The 15,655-nt window shown below is 38.9% G+C and overlaps 1 long non-coding RNA gene across 1 annotated transcript; it reads right to left on the reverse strand.

Annotated features, from left to right (window-relative positions):
* Positions 1 to 11,608: 11,608 nt before the first annotated feature.
* LOC129771773 (uncharacterized) lies at positions 11,609 to 12,290 on the reverse strand. The gene is made up of 3 exons (XR_008742474.1): positions 12,133 to 12,290; positions 11,957 to 12,069; positions 11,609 to 11,889 (listed from the first exon to the last, which is right to left on the reverse strand). It is a non-coding gene; the product is annotated as an uncharacterized LOC129771773 (long non-coding RNA).
* Between the last annotated feature and the right edge of the window lie 3,365 nt (positions 12,291 to 15,655).

Here is a 15,655-nt window from a genome sequence, read left to right on the forward strand (position 1 = left end):
GTCCCGCCCAAAATTTATTTTCCTTTATCACATCCATGTTTTCTTACTAAGCGCAAGGTCATGGGGTCAATCGTAGAACTATTCATCAATTGATCTTCTAATCTACCCTTTAAATTATTTTTTACTATAAAATTTCAGTACTTCTATCAAAACTCGACATTATTTTTTTTTATCCCATTTATTTAAGGCTCATTAGCATTTTAGCTGTAACAGAGCCGAATTTTAATCGTGTACATGTCACATGGTTATCATATATCTATAATTAGCACATTACACAGTTGCCATTCGCCAGTATTCCATCTATACCATTACATATAGTACATTCACACAGTAGCCATTTAGGCGTAAGAGTATTCTTTCTGTTCTTCCATTATCCAGTTGGACCACCGGACAGCGGAGACAGTTGATTGATCCCTGTTGAGTTATGTGCGATTCACATAGCACGTTACGGAGAAGAACGTCTACGTTCCGTCAACGTCTCCACCAATTCACACATGCAGTCAATGTTTCCACCAGCACCGTCACGTCGAATGTCAAACGAATGATTTATTTAATTTTATTCATGGTGTCGCCACCTACAACAATTTTAAATTGCAATGCCATCTTCCAAATCAGCATGCTTAGAATCAGTTCCAAATTTTTATAAATTCATTGAATTCATTTATTTAAATGCTTAAACCCCGTAGTCCGACCCTTATGCAACAATAATAATAAATAGAATAATTCTTTCAACTAGTCGCGAATGATTTTCACTCCGAAATTTGGAGCTAAGAGATATGTTGGCATAAACAGTACAGTAAGTTACTTATAAAGCGATATGCTGAGGCACCACTCAGTGTCGCATTGGAGTCGGTTTTGACCAGTAATTGGACATTTGCGACTGGTAGCGACTTTCAATGTGGGCCCCGAACTCAATGTTTTCAAAAATGTCCAACTAGAGGTAAAAATGTCTAATTAAACGTGTTGCATCACAGATCTGTTCAATTAGCTTAATGTCGATGTAGATGTAAATTACTGTACAACCAAATCAAAACAAAAGCCGAGACTCAAAGCCCAGACAAAAACCAAACGAGCCGTCCGTCTCCGTCAATTATTCTTTTCTACAAACCCTGCCGGTCGTTTTCGTTGAACGTATGCTGACGGGTCGTTACGTTGCTGGTAGAATCATTGACGTATCGTGACGTGACGGGACGTGAACACGTCTCGTTCACGTTGTATGTGAATCGCACTTTATTTATAGAACAGCAGCCCGATGTGTCTTGCAGAGCAGAGCAGTTGTATGGATGAATCGATCTTATTTCGACCGTGGATCGATCTCCATCGCTGATGATTGTTGCGTAGACGTAGCTATTCTGTAACAACACAAAGATGGTCAATGAGGGCCCTGAGTTTTGAACTCAAGATCGATCGCTTACTAAGCGATAGCGCAACCAATGTGGCTACGGAGACCCCCGTCGACATTATTATATCAGATAATTTTCAGACACTATTTTCGTGCAAGATTTTTCATCCACTTGCAAATAACATGTTTCTCCGTTACTTGGAATAAATGTTTGGTACAGAAAATATGATAGAATAAAGAGCCCTAAATCGAACAATTCGTTTCTCGAGTTTTGCTCTTATCAACACATTTGGCGATCCATTTTTATTTATATACAGTGACTCAAATCCGTAATCGTACTCCACTGTGCAGATCTCTTTTCCCTTCTTTTGAAAATGTCGAAAACAGGCTTTCGGAACATTCTTACTTGAATGGCGTTAACGTTCCCTGTGGAAGTTTTGCCGTCTCAACGTATGCATTAATTAGCGTCATTTATTAATACTTAGTTGAGATTTTTTAAGCCAAATAACACGCCTTGAATGTATTCCGAGGGCCAAGCTCTAGAATACGCGTGACCACAGTGCAAGTCGAAGGAAATTTCTTTGACGAAAAATCCCCCGGCCAGAACGGGAACCGAACCCGAACACCCGGCATGATAATGTGAGACACTAACCACTCGGCCACGGGTGCACATTCTATTTAGATGAAATCATAGTTCTATATAAGAGTTAAAAGGTTTGCTATCTGTTTTCAGAATAATGGTTTTTATTTCTCTAAAAATGGCAAATGTATGTGCTTATGTACGACTCAAACTGACTCAAACTCATAATCGTACGCTGGTTGAAATCTCTACTCGATTTCGAAGCCGTTGGCCAATTTCCGTATTACATTATCAGTATGGTATCCCTTGTTCATTGCAACTATATTTAGCTGTCTTTAGCCTTATCTACTAGTTTTTTGGTGTATACGGAAGGAATGTTTATCATTTTTTTTCATCGAGTAGTTTTTAAAATTGTTATTTTTAGAAATTTCATGGTTTCTAAATTTTCTACACAGATAATTTATTTATTTTTTTACTGGGATTGATGTCGAAAGATTGTGGAGGAATATTAATAACTTTTGAGCAATTGTAAACATGTACGAACTTTATATGTTTTGGCATAACCAAGATGTGTGGAATAAAGGTGTGACCGTGTCGTTAATAAGTGCGCGAGGGGAAACGGTATAAATATACAGAGGACTGTGGAGAGGGATTTAACTGCAAATAGAGATGTCTAAATTTTTCGTTTATTCGATTAATCGTGGGGTCATTTTTAAATTTAAATTTTAAATTTTCTTTCAGTATTCGATTAATCGAGCGAATATTTGTTACTTGTAATCAAAACGAACAGTCATTTATAATAAAAAATGATGTCATAATTTTAATAGTTACATTAAATATAATTTTGAAATAAATATGGTGTACTGAAAAGGTATTTCAGTATATTGATAAATTTGCCATTTCATGATTTTTTGAGGACGATTGAAAAGAGAGCACACCATGAAAATGATGCACAATATTTTTATTATACCAACATAAAATGTTTTCTGTTCAAAATTACCTATTCTTCGAATGTTGTTGAAATATCTGATTTGTGTGTATTTTTCTGCTTTTTCCCTATAACTACTAGTTCAAAAAAAGTATATTTATAGAATCATTGACCACTAGTATGGTATATTTTCCTCGACACCCGTAGTTTGAATACTACTATTTTAGAACATGAGTTGAGACCACCTTTTTCAAGTCCACATGTTACTTCTGCAGACCCTGAATTCTTCATCCCAGTATCCTCCATCTTGGATTTTGTATGTAAACAATCTGCAATATTTTGCAATATCTTTTTTTTTTGCTCTTTGTGTGTGGTATTGTTTTGGTGGGAATAAGAGCATTGAAAAGTTGAAAGGTAAGTCTTTTACGGTTAAAGTTAGGTTTGTGATATACTCTATCTTATATGTTTCAGCTCAAGAGAATAAATCGACTTTCGATGTCGGTCGGTGATGGAGGTATTTTTCCCGCGTTTTGCAGTTAGAGACGTCGGTTAATTATTCGATTGTAAGGTTTCTGGAATTTCAAGTTTTCCTATATCTAATATTCTTTGTTTCTGTGTTCTTGATTAACAAAAACCTAATGCCTGTTTTTGATGGGGCATAAAAAGATGATATAAAAGGATTTCTAGGAACTTCCTGCGACTTGTTTTATCGTCGATATTGTTCAGCTCATATATTATAGAAAAAACCCGAAGCTGTAACTGTAAAAATAACCATAAGCCACCGATTAATTTATAATTTACAGTTTACAATTCTTCCGCAAGTGCATTTATTTCACAAGTGTGTATATGCGTGACCATTATATTTAGTGAACAACTATACGAATGTCAAACATTTGTACTTTACTTTTGCACGTATGAATCTAACGACGAGTATATCGACGAATAATATATGAATCCATTCAATCCGGTGACAAAAGGACTAAAATAAAATAAGAATAGTCCGCAAATGATATAATGCATTATATTTAATAAATATTCCAAGCTACTGACATTAATTTATACATTTCATTGAACAATATTCTAAAATAGGAAAAAAAAGTCACTTGTCCAAAAAAGATGCTCCTGTACGCGCGTCGGTGTCTCAGACCGAAGGTGGTGAAAAAGTGATATACGTCCCCTTCATATGAAAAATATATGAAATATATATGAAAAAGTGATATACGATACGCTAAACGATGATGAACAACGAATGACGAAGCTAGAGAGAATCGCAATGTCGTAGTGTTGATGTATTCTGAGAAATGAACGGATTATTGATTTCTTGGTCTCTCAGACCTATGCGCGAGTATAGGAGTGTTAACCGTCATGGTGTTTCGTCGAAATTCTTCGGATATGCTAAATCATTTACGGTTGAACCATAAAAATGATTCCCTGGTGGTGGAGGAGACTGGGAAGAAGAATTTAGGGTCTGCAGGAGTAAAATGCGGACTTAAAGAAGGTGGTCTCAGCTCCCGTTCTAAAATAGTAGTATTCAAATTCAGAGTGCCGAGGAAAATTACCATACTAGTGGTCAATGATTCTATAAATGTACCTCTTTTGAACTAGTAGCTATAAGGACCAAGCAGAAATATTCAAACAAATCAACTATTTCATTCAACATTCAAAGAACAGGTAATTTTGAACAGAAAAAATTTTATGTTGGTACAATAATAATATTGTGCATCATTCACATTGTGTACTTTTTTTTCAATCGTCCTCTAGAAATCATGAAATGGTAAATTTATCAATATACTAAAATACCATTTCATTCAAAAACAATTATTCTTCACCATGTTTATTTCAAAATTATATTTAATGTAACTTTTAAAATTATGACATCATACTTTTTTATTTCAAATATGTCTGTTCTTTTTGATTACAAGAAATAAATATTCGCTCGGTTAATCGAATACTGAAAAACAATTATTCGAATGAATCGAACATTTAAAAATGACCCCACGGTTAATCGACAATTGAATAAACGAAAAATTTAGACATCTCTATTTGCAGTCAAATACCTTTCCACAGTCCTCTGTATCAAGGCGCCTAGAAGTATATCCTAAGGTGGGCCAACTTGCTAAAACCACTCTTCAGCCATCTTGGAAGTCTACTGTGTTTTGTTTATAAACAAAACACATTACGCTAGTGCCGAAGCTCGCTCCTGATCAGTCTGTCTCTTTCACGCTACAAGCAAATAATTCCCCTTCTGCTTTCTTCCGTACTGTTTTCATATACCGCTCTTCTAACCAACATAGTGACGAAACGGCCTCACCTAGTACCATAGACCCGTCTTGCTCTGTATATTTATACCGTTTCCCCTCGCGCACTTATTGACGACACGGTCACACCTTTATTCCACACATCTTGCTCGATTCCTTCACCTTTTGTTGACACTTTGCTTTATATTTTCTTTCGGGGTGTTCAAGTAAACATTAAACCCTCTCAAAGCCAAAAAAGAAGAAGAAAGGGTATACTCACGTTTATCAGATTATGATAGCTTGAACAGTGGCGATCCTAATATTATGCTCCCCATATTCAGTCAATCGCAAAATTAAGGAAGCACCCCGTGCTGATTTGTTATTTTTGTGTTTTTGGGGGTTAAAAAGTGAATGATTAAAAGCGACTAATATTCATCGTAAAATTGATCCTTTTCACTTTCATGTAGTGATAAGAAACAAATTGAAATGGTCACATTTCTACTTCATGTTCAAAAAACAAACAAAAATTATAGGAGGTAGTGTCCAAGATACGACCACATTGTTGACCTAGAACTACGCTGTTATTTTATATAAGTCGCTTGTTTATACCTTCGAGTATTATTCAATAATGCTGTGAAATTTTAGAAACAACTGCTTAGTAGAATAATCTCTGAAATGTTTTTTTTCATTGTAGAAACAGTTAATGATAATTGATTGATGATTCATTCTTGCCCACGGAAAACAATACACTAGCTGATCGTATGTCGTAATTTATTTCATGTCAATGCATTGAAAATTTACATCGAACGCTATTCCGGTGGCCTTTTTCGCAATTGACATAGACTCAGCTACAGTCGATTATATACACGTTGCACCAGCACCATTATTTCACATCCCATAACTACATCAATGTATCTCTGACACCGCATGGAAACAACAACAATGACAACACTTGCAAGTATCAAATATCATGCTACAGGTTATTCAGTATTGCCTCAAGGAATCGCACCTCTAGGCATCGTTCGTACAACGTAAACCAAGCGCCAAACAAGCGTTCGCCATAGCATGCATACAGAGCCATACATTCGTGGCTTGAAACCACTATGAATATAAACACTTCTCATCATTTTGCGCTATTCTCAAAAGAAACGCTCCTGTTAATATTACTGGCCTCGAAAAAAGTTGCATTACTTTCTCATACTCGAGAGAAGCGCAGCTGTCACCCTTAGTGGAGGAAGTTTACTGGCAAGCGAAACCTAATCACATACAAAATTCCAGAATGATATTTACTTTCTTGGTGACTAAAGAAGCGAAATAAACTCTTTTTGTTAATATCAATGTAGAGTTGATGAATGTTAGTTTGGCAACCATGACCGGTCAAGAGCGAGCGAGATAATCAGAGAGGCAAAGAGGTGAAATAGGCGACGGCGCGTAGAGAGTGGCTAAGCAAGAGAAGTTATCGGGGCAGAAGTTTAATAACCATCAGTGTGAGCGGTCGCTATAAAACGATAGCATTTGAGAGCGTGTGAAGATCTCTACAATTTGGCGCAGTCGAACGGATTAAAAAAGTATAATTTTTTTTTTATTGCGCTCCTGAGTGGTTTTATTTATGCATACTCAAACAGAGTGATAGCGGCAGCTTTTGATTGCTTAGTGATGATGTGTATATCAATTTATTCATTTTGTAAAGTGCAGGAGTGAACATACTAAAACAGGAAGTGAAAGGAATTGTGATGTTGTTGTGTTGTGAAAACGATGCCAACCCGAGGCCAAATCGTGGTGGAAAAGATGCGAGTCCGGTTGAAGACCGAAGCGCACACCAACACTGGCAAAAGATGCGAGTCCGGCTGAAGACCGAAGCGCACATTAACAAAATAAAAGATGCGAGTCCGATTGAAGGCCGAAGCGCACACCAACACTGGCAAAAGATGCGAGTCCGGCTGATGCCAACCCGAGGCCAAATCGTAGTGGAAAAGATGCGAGTCCGGTTGAAGACCGAAGCGCACACCAACACTGGCAAAAGATGCGAGTCCGGCTGAAGACCGAAGCGCACATTGACAAAATAATAGATGCGAGTTCGGTTGGAGGCCGAAACACTATAAAATATGCGAGCCTGACTGAAGAACGAAGCTCACAAGCAATAATCCGCCTGGCTGGAAGAATGAAAGTAGACAATCATGTGTGGAGGAACACGAGAATGAAAATGATGCACGATGAATTGTGAATATCTGTAGAAAGCCTGTGTATTGCGGTAGTAAATAATCACGCTAATTAACAATACCAATAAAAGGGGTTTTGATCAAAGTTTATGAAATCTCGGAAAAGCTTGAATCATCATGTTTGTACGGATTTTAATCTGGCACTAGTACTATGTTTTTAGATGTTGATTTTCATTGCTTTTATAACAATTGATGGAAATGGTAAAGAAATACATTTTGCAGAAATTGGAACTACGATCAACTGGTATTGTTGTTTGTATTGAACAGCTTTGAGTTTTTAGCATTAGTGGAAAGTGGGATTCAGTCCTCTCTAACTATATTCTCATTTGTACTTAATCAAGCAAGTTGCATGAAACACGACACCAATCATGAAAAATTTTAAGGAATTTTTCTTCCCGAAGAAAATTTAATACTTGAGGATGTTAACGATGGAAGAAAAGTGGCTGAAAATATGGTGGAAATTTTGCACAACGATGTGATCGAACCAGTTGTGGAACTTCCGGTATGGATATCGCTTTTCAATGAAGTATTGAAAGGGAAGGATGATATTAGATTTAGCATCAAGATGAAGTATTATAATGAAGCGATACAGCGTGAACACTATCCACTGCCAATGACTGATACCTTCCTGAATAAGCTACGAGAACTAATTAACTTTTCGGAAGTTCACATTACGTCTGTATTTCACAATTTTGATTGATGTTTAGAATCAATTGTGCGCCGGATATTTTCCAGCGAGTTTTGTCAGAGTTGTGATTGTGAATGAAAGCAAATGTTTGAATGAAGTACCTGAGCTTGAGATCTTACAGTTTCAAGGGAGTGTTGTAGAAGTAAGCTCAACTGATGAAAAATCTTCTATTCATTCGAAACTTCCGGATACTAAGGAAAAAGCTCGTAGTTTTAAAGAGCTTATTAACTTCGCCGGCCAATTTGTCCACTCGAACTGAGGTGTCCAAAACTCATCAGAGGCGATGTTGAAGTGTTCGGCGAGAGCCATATTCAGACTTTTGAGGAATGTGTTGTCAAACATAGGTTAGAGTTTTTTCGACCCAAACGACGAAACAGAGCTGTCAGAAGGTGCGTTCCCCATAGGCCAGGGGGCAGTTCTCACCCAGCGTAACAGTGAAAAGTTCGCATAGGTTTTTCATAGGAACAATACATATGTGCGCTAAAGACACGTCCACATTACGCCAATCGGCCTAGGCCGTCCGGTAAAGCCGACTAAATGTGGACGTACCGCCCGGGCTTGCCGACGTGCCGAAAACCGACTTGAATCAAACCGAACCCAACCCGAAATAAGTGGGTCCGGTTCGAGAAAGTCAAACCAAAATAAAACGAAGTAAATTAGTGTTGACGACATTGTGCTTCGTGCATCCGATGGGACTTCGGCTTCGTGAACCCGATGGGGCGTCCACATTACATAACGAACCGAATATGACGCCTGGTACAGGCCGATCGGCATCATTCGGCATAATGTGGACGCGCATTAAGAGAGGATCCCACGGCTAGAGTATGCGAAAAAAAATAAGAAGCAAGACTATACGAGATGCTGAGTGCAGTGTGAAAAGCAATTCACAAACCTGGATTGTCCATAAGATCTTTTCGTAATCAAGCTTTTGTTTTAAAGAGAATAGGAAGTAAGAGACGGTATCGAGTTCAGAAACGAAAAGATTATTTTACCGAAGGATCTTCGCAGGCGAGCAGGAAAACTAGCGTCTCTTGAATAAATAGAAGTAGTTACCATGTGGCGGATCCTTAGCGAGAGGTGTTGTGGACGAACATGGATCGCGATATCGAGGACTACATTCATTTGTGTGCAAAATGTGAAGTAGTTCGCTCACAAGGTTCACCGGAGCACATGACGCGAAAGGAAATGCCAGATCGGGCTATGCAAAATATTGCCATTGATTTAAACGGCAAAACAAATTACGCAACGTTCTCATCGATTACTACAGCCACTTTATCAACATTATTGAAATAAATGGTGCTACCACAGGTAAAATAATTGAAGCCTTTGATATCATCACAGTTAACTTTTAACAACGAAGAGTTTTGTACTTATAAGTACGATTCCATATTAGCACCATATGTATGGCCTAGTGGAGGGATGGAGTTAGCACATTTTGCGAACTTGTGCATTGCCAAATCAACTAATAGATTGGTGCGAGGAAATACTATGCATATGCATGAAACGCGTGCGGTGACGAACAGGGTAGGGATAGAACACCAACGGAACTGTTGACTGATGTATCATGCTGAAGCACCGAGTCATGTTGGTGACGTGATGAAGGAACTGAAGGATGCCAACATGATGATAAATGTAAAGTTATACGCAAACCAGCTAAGATACACAAAGCTATCAGAAGTCAATGTTGGAAATGATGCTCATTAATTACGAAACTGGAATGTTCGAGACTAAGTTTAAATTGGAGAAATTCGCCGTGGCTGGAAAGTGCGAATAATGATATAGTCACAAATGGGGAAGATTTCTTGTACCATCGTCCTGCATTTCTCATGAAAGAGACTGATGACCATTCTAATCAACCTCAGATGGGAACATCAGATGCATACTGTGGTTCTACAATTGAAACAAAGTACCTGAAGAATTCTCCTGGGATATCGTTAGATGAGTACGACAGCCAACAAGAGACGCAGGATGGATTCTGGGAACCCAGCATTCCGAAACGTCACATGCGCGATAGTGGTAGCCGGCACGATGTGGATTATAGCTAGTACATGTAGTGCAACAGAGAATGCCGATTTAACTCCACTTTTGTTTGCTGTTTATTCGATGGAGCTGGGAAGGGATGTAGAGTTGATGAATGTTAGTTTGGCAACCATGGCCGGTCAAGAGCGAGCGAGATAATCAGAGAGGCAAAGAGGTGAAATAGGCGACGGCGCGTAGAGAGTGGCTAAGCAAGAGAAGTTATCGGGGCAGAAGTTTAATAACCATCAGTGTGAGCGGTCGCTATAAAACGATAGCATTTGAGAGCGTGTGAAGATCTCTACAATCAACAACCTCGAAAACAGTAGCAATGCTTCATTATGATCAATATTAGCGCAAATGCAATCCTAGTTGAAGGCAGTTTTGCGACTGGCACGCGAACCCAAATAAGTTATAACATTCCAGTGAGACATTCAAGGTGCTTGGTATTCTCCAAATAATTTTTTGGCGCACAACCTTTACGCCTGCTGCGCCATAAAGTCAGTTTAATGCATTGATGCATTCTCAAAGGCACCAAAGAAGCCCTTATGATGATGGAAAACGATGTTAACTGCTTGGAAAAAGACTGAAATCTGCCACACAGCTTGTACTCTGCTGTAACACCCATCGATGCGAATTCGCTGATGAGTTAGTCAAGAGCGACCGCCTTCACCACCAGCGGGGGGAGCTTGATTTTGGTTGCTGCCTAGGTAACGGCGTTTACATTTTCGACCGACGTGCCGAAATCGCCTACTTCGCTGTTGTCCGATGCGATGTCACACTCGCGAAGGCTCGGTTTAGTGCGAGCTCTTTTGGGCGATTACACATTATCCGGTTTCTGCCGGACCGGTTTTAAAAAGCGCCGCTGGGTTTGGACGGAAAACCGGACAACAATGTGAAAGAGACCTCGTGCTACACAAAACCGTACATCTCTCACAAATACATACATGCATTTATTTATAAGTGGATTTGACAGGTAAACATTGCTTCAAATATTCCGGTTACTTGCAGCTGACTGCAGACGGAAAATCTTAAACTCATGGTCACTGCCCACGAGCGTTCTCATATGTTTGTTCCTTGGAAAGTACATAAGGCCGATTGTTGGAGTGTAGCACACATGAGCATGATCAAAGTGAGACCAGGCCTCACGGACATTACGCACGTCCTGCATCATAACGGCGTTCTTAACGTACCTATCGTGAATACTTCCGCCCCACTTCAGAATACGTTTCCAAAAACTAACTCTAGTCCAGTTGCGGTTTACTCTTTCATACGCATAATTATTTTGTTTCCAAGCATACACGAATAGCATGATTTATTTCACACGCTCTGTTGCCACATATTTTTTCAACAGTCTCAGAAACACGGTTAGATAAAAGTGCAATTTGATGAACCAATAATAATAACATTCCGTAATAAGCTAGAGGCACTATTTATTCATATGTATAATGTGTTCACTTCCTGTGATTATTTTGGAATTTACTTACAAGAGAATGTATGCACATCTATTCATTTTAGAGTGTTTTTATTTCATTATTACAGAAAAAAAATTACGATTAAAATAACATAATTCGTTCAAACACTATTCCATTGCTGCTTCCGCTGATCCTCGTCCAAGAACGCGCTCAACATATGCCGCAATTCCTCGAGCACGTAATCCTGGGGCAATGGCAGCTTCTCGAGTCCAATTCGCATCACAGCTATAAATACGCGGATCCGGAGCAAAGAATGACCGAATCAGATAAGCTGGAATTTCGTTCTGACAGAACCGATGCTTTGGCGTCGGGCATGGGAACATTTTGACCACAGAGCACATATAGGACAGTTTGGGCTTGAGTGCCTCGGTTTCGTCGTCGATCGTGTCCCGGGTCAGGTCAAACTGGAATACCCAAAGAATATTAGACGAGAGAATTATTTTTAGTGTGTTCAAATTAACAAAAACTAACCTTCTCATTCAGCTCGATTAAGTCGCTCAAAATCCGCCCCTCGATGAACCAGTTGGAGATTTTTTTGACCTCCCCGATCTCGTTCAGTAATAATTTCAAATAAGGAATGTTGCCTGTGAACCAAAAATAGAGGTTAATTAAATAACTCGATCTGCTTGTCGAAAAACACCACTCACCGTTAATAACACAGTCCGTGGCAATATGCTCAATGATGACATCGTGCACCTGTGACCATTGCTTCTCTTTGAGCAGAAATTTGCATCACAGAATTAGTTCCACAGCACTGGTAGTGCTGGTAGTGTTGAAGAAGTGAAATAAAAATTTCAGCATCCACATCACTTGCAAATTATCAACTGGTTTCAAAATCAACAAACAAACGTCAATAGTGCACACATACTATTACATGAGACGAAAAATTGCCTGAATTGCACTAATACTAACAGCATGACAAAAAACTGTCAATTCATGTTGATGGCATAGAGCTTCGTGCGCCGCTTTTGGGAAATGATAGTTATAATGGATTTTCAGGTGCAATAAACTCATATACAAAATAAAAATTATGAATGAAAATTATTATTTTCTGATGAAATATGTTCGTTTTGTAATAAAGTAACACGTTCTTTTGCAAGTAGGGAAAAATCCCTGAACAAGAATTGTGTTTAACAATGATTTTATATTATAATGATGAGTTTTAGTGAAAATATCAAGAAAATTATACAAAAATGGTTAAGTAAAAGTCAGTACTTCGTGTTTGAAGTAATAAAATAACATGTAGTAAAAATTTTCATTAAAAAATTGAGTAACTTAAAACTGTTTTGAGGTCTAATAATCTTATAGAGGATGATTTGCTTCCCCAAACTGATGTCTCCACCAGACGTCGATACTATACTACTGTGATCGCGAATAATGCTTGTCCGGTCACCGGACATTGTAGTCGCAGTAGACGGCTGCATCACGGCGCCGTGAAGAGGTTGGTACGGTCGAAATGGTACGGTCAATGTGGGGCCATAACTTGGGCCCCGAACTCAAGGTTTACAAAAATGTCCAACTAGAGGTAAAAATGTCTAATTAAACGTGTTGCATCACAGATCTGTTCAATTAGCTTAATGTCGATGTAGATGTAAATTACTGTACAACCAAATCAAAACAAAAGCCGAGACACAAAGCCCAGACAAAAACCAAACGAGCCGTCCGTCTCCGTCAATTATTCTTTTCTGCAAACCCTGCCGGTCGTTTTCGTTGAACGTATGCTGACGGGTCGTTACGTTGCTGGTGTATGTGAATGTTTTCATGAGAATTGCATGGTAGAATCATTGACGTATCGTGACGTGACGGGACGTGAACGTGACGTGTATGTTGTATGTGAATCGCACTTAATGTGTAATCGGCCTTTCACTGCACCAACATCGCGTGCATCATTAGATGACGCTGGCCTAGAAATTAATTGCTCCTGGCAATGCGTTTGGTTTTTGCAGGGCTCGAGTCTGCCCTTATCTTCCTCTTGCTCATAGCACTATATGCAAAGCGTCCACTTTATGACGCGGAAAGAAAAACACACGATACGAATAACGCGAAAAATGAACAGAAAAACCAAACGACGATATCCAAGTTGGATTACCACTGGTGGGGTTCAATCTTAGATCGAAGCGCAGTGATAGCAAAGTGATCTGGATTGCTCAACAGTAGAGATGTGCCAGCTGCTGAGCTGTTGAGCTGTTGAGCTGCATAGCTGTGGAGCGCAGAAGCTGCAGAGAGTGTGAATTGCGAGACGCGAAAGGATTTTTCGTCTCCCGCGCTTCATGGCATGACGTCAGTTTGTTTTCGTGTATTCCTCTTCGTACTTAAGCTTTAGCAGAGATGCCAGATGGGAAAAAAAGGTTTTTGTTTTGAAGATATTCAATCGTTCGTTACTTCATTAAATTTTTCTTATATGGCCAAACAAAATAATACACATTATTATATGCTTGTAAATAAATTTAATATATTACATTGTTATTTAAACATTACTGTGGAAACACATACATTTATTTCCGCGTGCTGAATCAAAACAATTCAGAAAACCACCCGGCATAAATGTTGATGATTGATACTGGTTCTTTTGTTACCTTTGTGATCGCGAATAATTATTTCTCGTTGCACCTATTAGTGGATTTATTTTGATATCCTCGGATGCAAAAAAAAATCTCGATGGTTTTTTTTCAAAAAACGTTGTCTCGGCCAATGTTCCTGGAGGCATTCTATTTGGCTACTGCTGGTTTTTCTGTTGTTTAAGTTCAGCATATCCTAAGCATCTTCTATGTTTCAGTTTTAGTTTTTGTACAATTACGAATTAAATTCGTTTATTTTTCGCTTTCCGTCTTTTAAAAAAATGCACACTATGCAATGTCCCATGGTGATTACGTTTCATATGCAATTGTGTGGACAACTGCAAAATTCAACTGAGCTGATGAGCTGTTCCAAATGAGCAGCTCACTTGTATGAGCTAAACGGCTCTGAGCCGCTCACCATGATCAGCTGATTTGCTCATCTCTACTCAACAGTCCGATGCCGAATGAAAGTTTGCCTCAGCGAGATCCACTGTTTATACTCTAGGCAAGTATTCCGCTTCATTCTTCTACTTTTCCTTTGTTCACGGAGACTTTAAATCCTACGATTTCCCCTCCGTTGGTCATCGATAAGTTGTTCGTTATTGACAGCTCTGTTCGGGAAAGCACTCAAATGGACAGAACAAATGTATGGGAAAATGGAAACGCTTAAAGTTTTCATGAATTTTAACCATTTACAAACCAGAGGATTCAAATGTATAGCATATGAAACAAATCTTAGGGAATTTTCGATTCGTTTAGTATGTAAATCGCCAAAATCCGTTCGCGGCAAAAATAGTTATTAACGCTAACTTTCATAAAAACGTGACCAGTTTTCTGATTTGGCACCCTTAATGAAAGACGTAGTTCTACGTCAAAAATCTTCAATTCAGACGTTGCAAAATTGAGTGTACAGTTCATGTAATACTCGAAAAGAAAATTGAAATCAGTTCAGAAATGTTAACAGATAACAAAAATCAATCTCCTAGTATTGGGTATGGCCCCCTTTGGCGTCCAACACTGTCTGCAAGCGCCGACGCGAGATTTTTGATCACTGTAAACGGAATGCTCTCCCTGATCTCCTTAATCGTCGTTTCGAGTTCTGCTTCTTTCCCCGTTTATTCTTCAGACATTTCTTGATAGCTCACCATAGATGCTCAATAGTGCCCAGAGTGTTTTGAGTTGATTGTGACATTATAGAGCAGGCACTCCCGCGCGATGAGATCAGTTTGCTTCGGGTCATTATCCTGTTGAAAGTAGTAATCACGAAAAATATATTTCTTCCTTAGAGAATTTCTGCACGGGACACTGAAGGTTACGTTTCAGGATGTTCACTTAAAACCATCTTGTCCATGCCGAGTCGATAAACTCCATGGTTTCAGTTCCAGAAGCCGCCATCGTACCATACATCATCTGACTGCCGCTGCCGTGTTTTACTGTGGGAACCAAATGCTGAAACTGGAGCACCGAACCTGGTTCCCTTCCCACCATCTGTCCTCCATCCGATTCAAAGAGATTGGTTTTCATCTCATCCGCATAAAAGACCTTGTTTCAGAACTCCTTAGGTCTGTTAACATACGCTTTAGCAAACTGTAGTTATTTTCAAACGGTTTTA

This window comes from Toxorhynchites rutilus, chromosome 2 (assembly GCF_029784135.1).
Source record: "Toxorhynchites rutilus septentrionalis strain SRP chromosome 2, ASM2978413v1, whole genome shotgun sequence".
Lineage (NCBI taxonomy): Eukaryota > Metazoa > Arthropoda > Insecta > Diptera > Culicidae > Toxorhynchites > Toxorhynchites rutilus.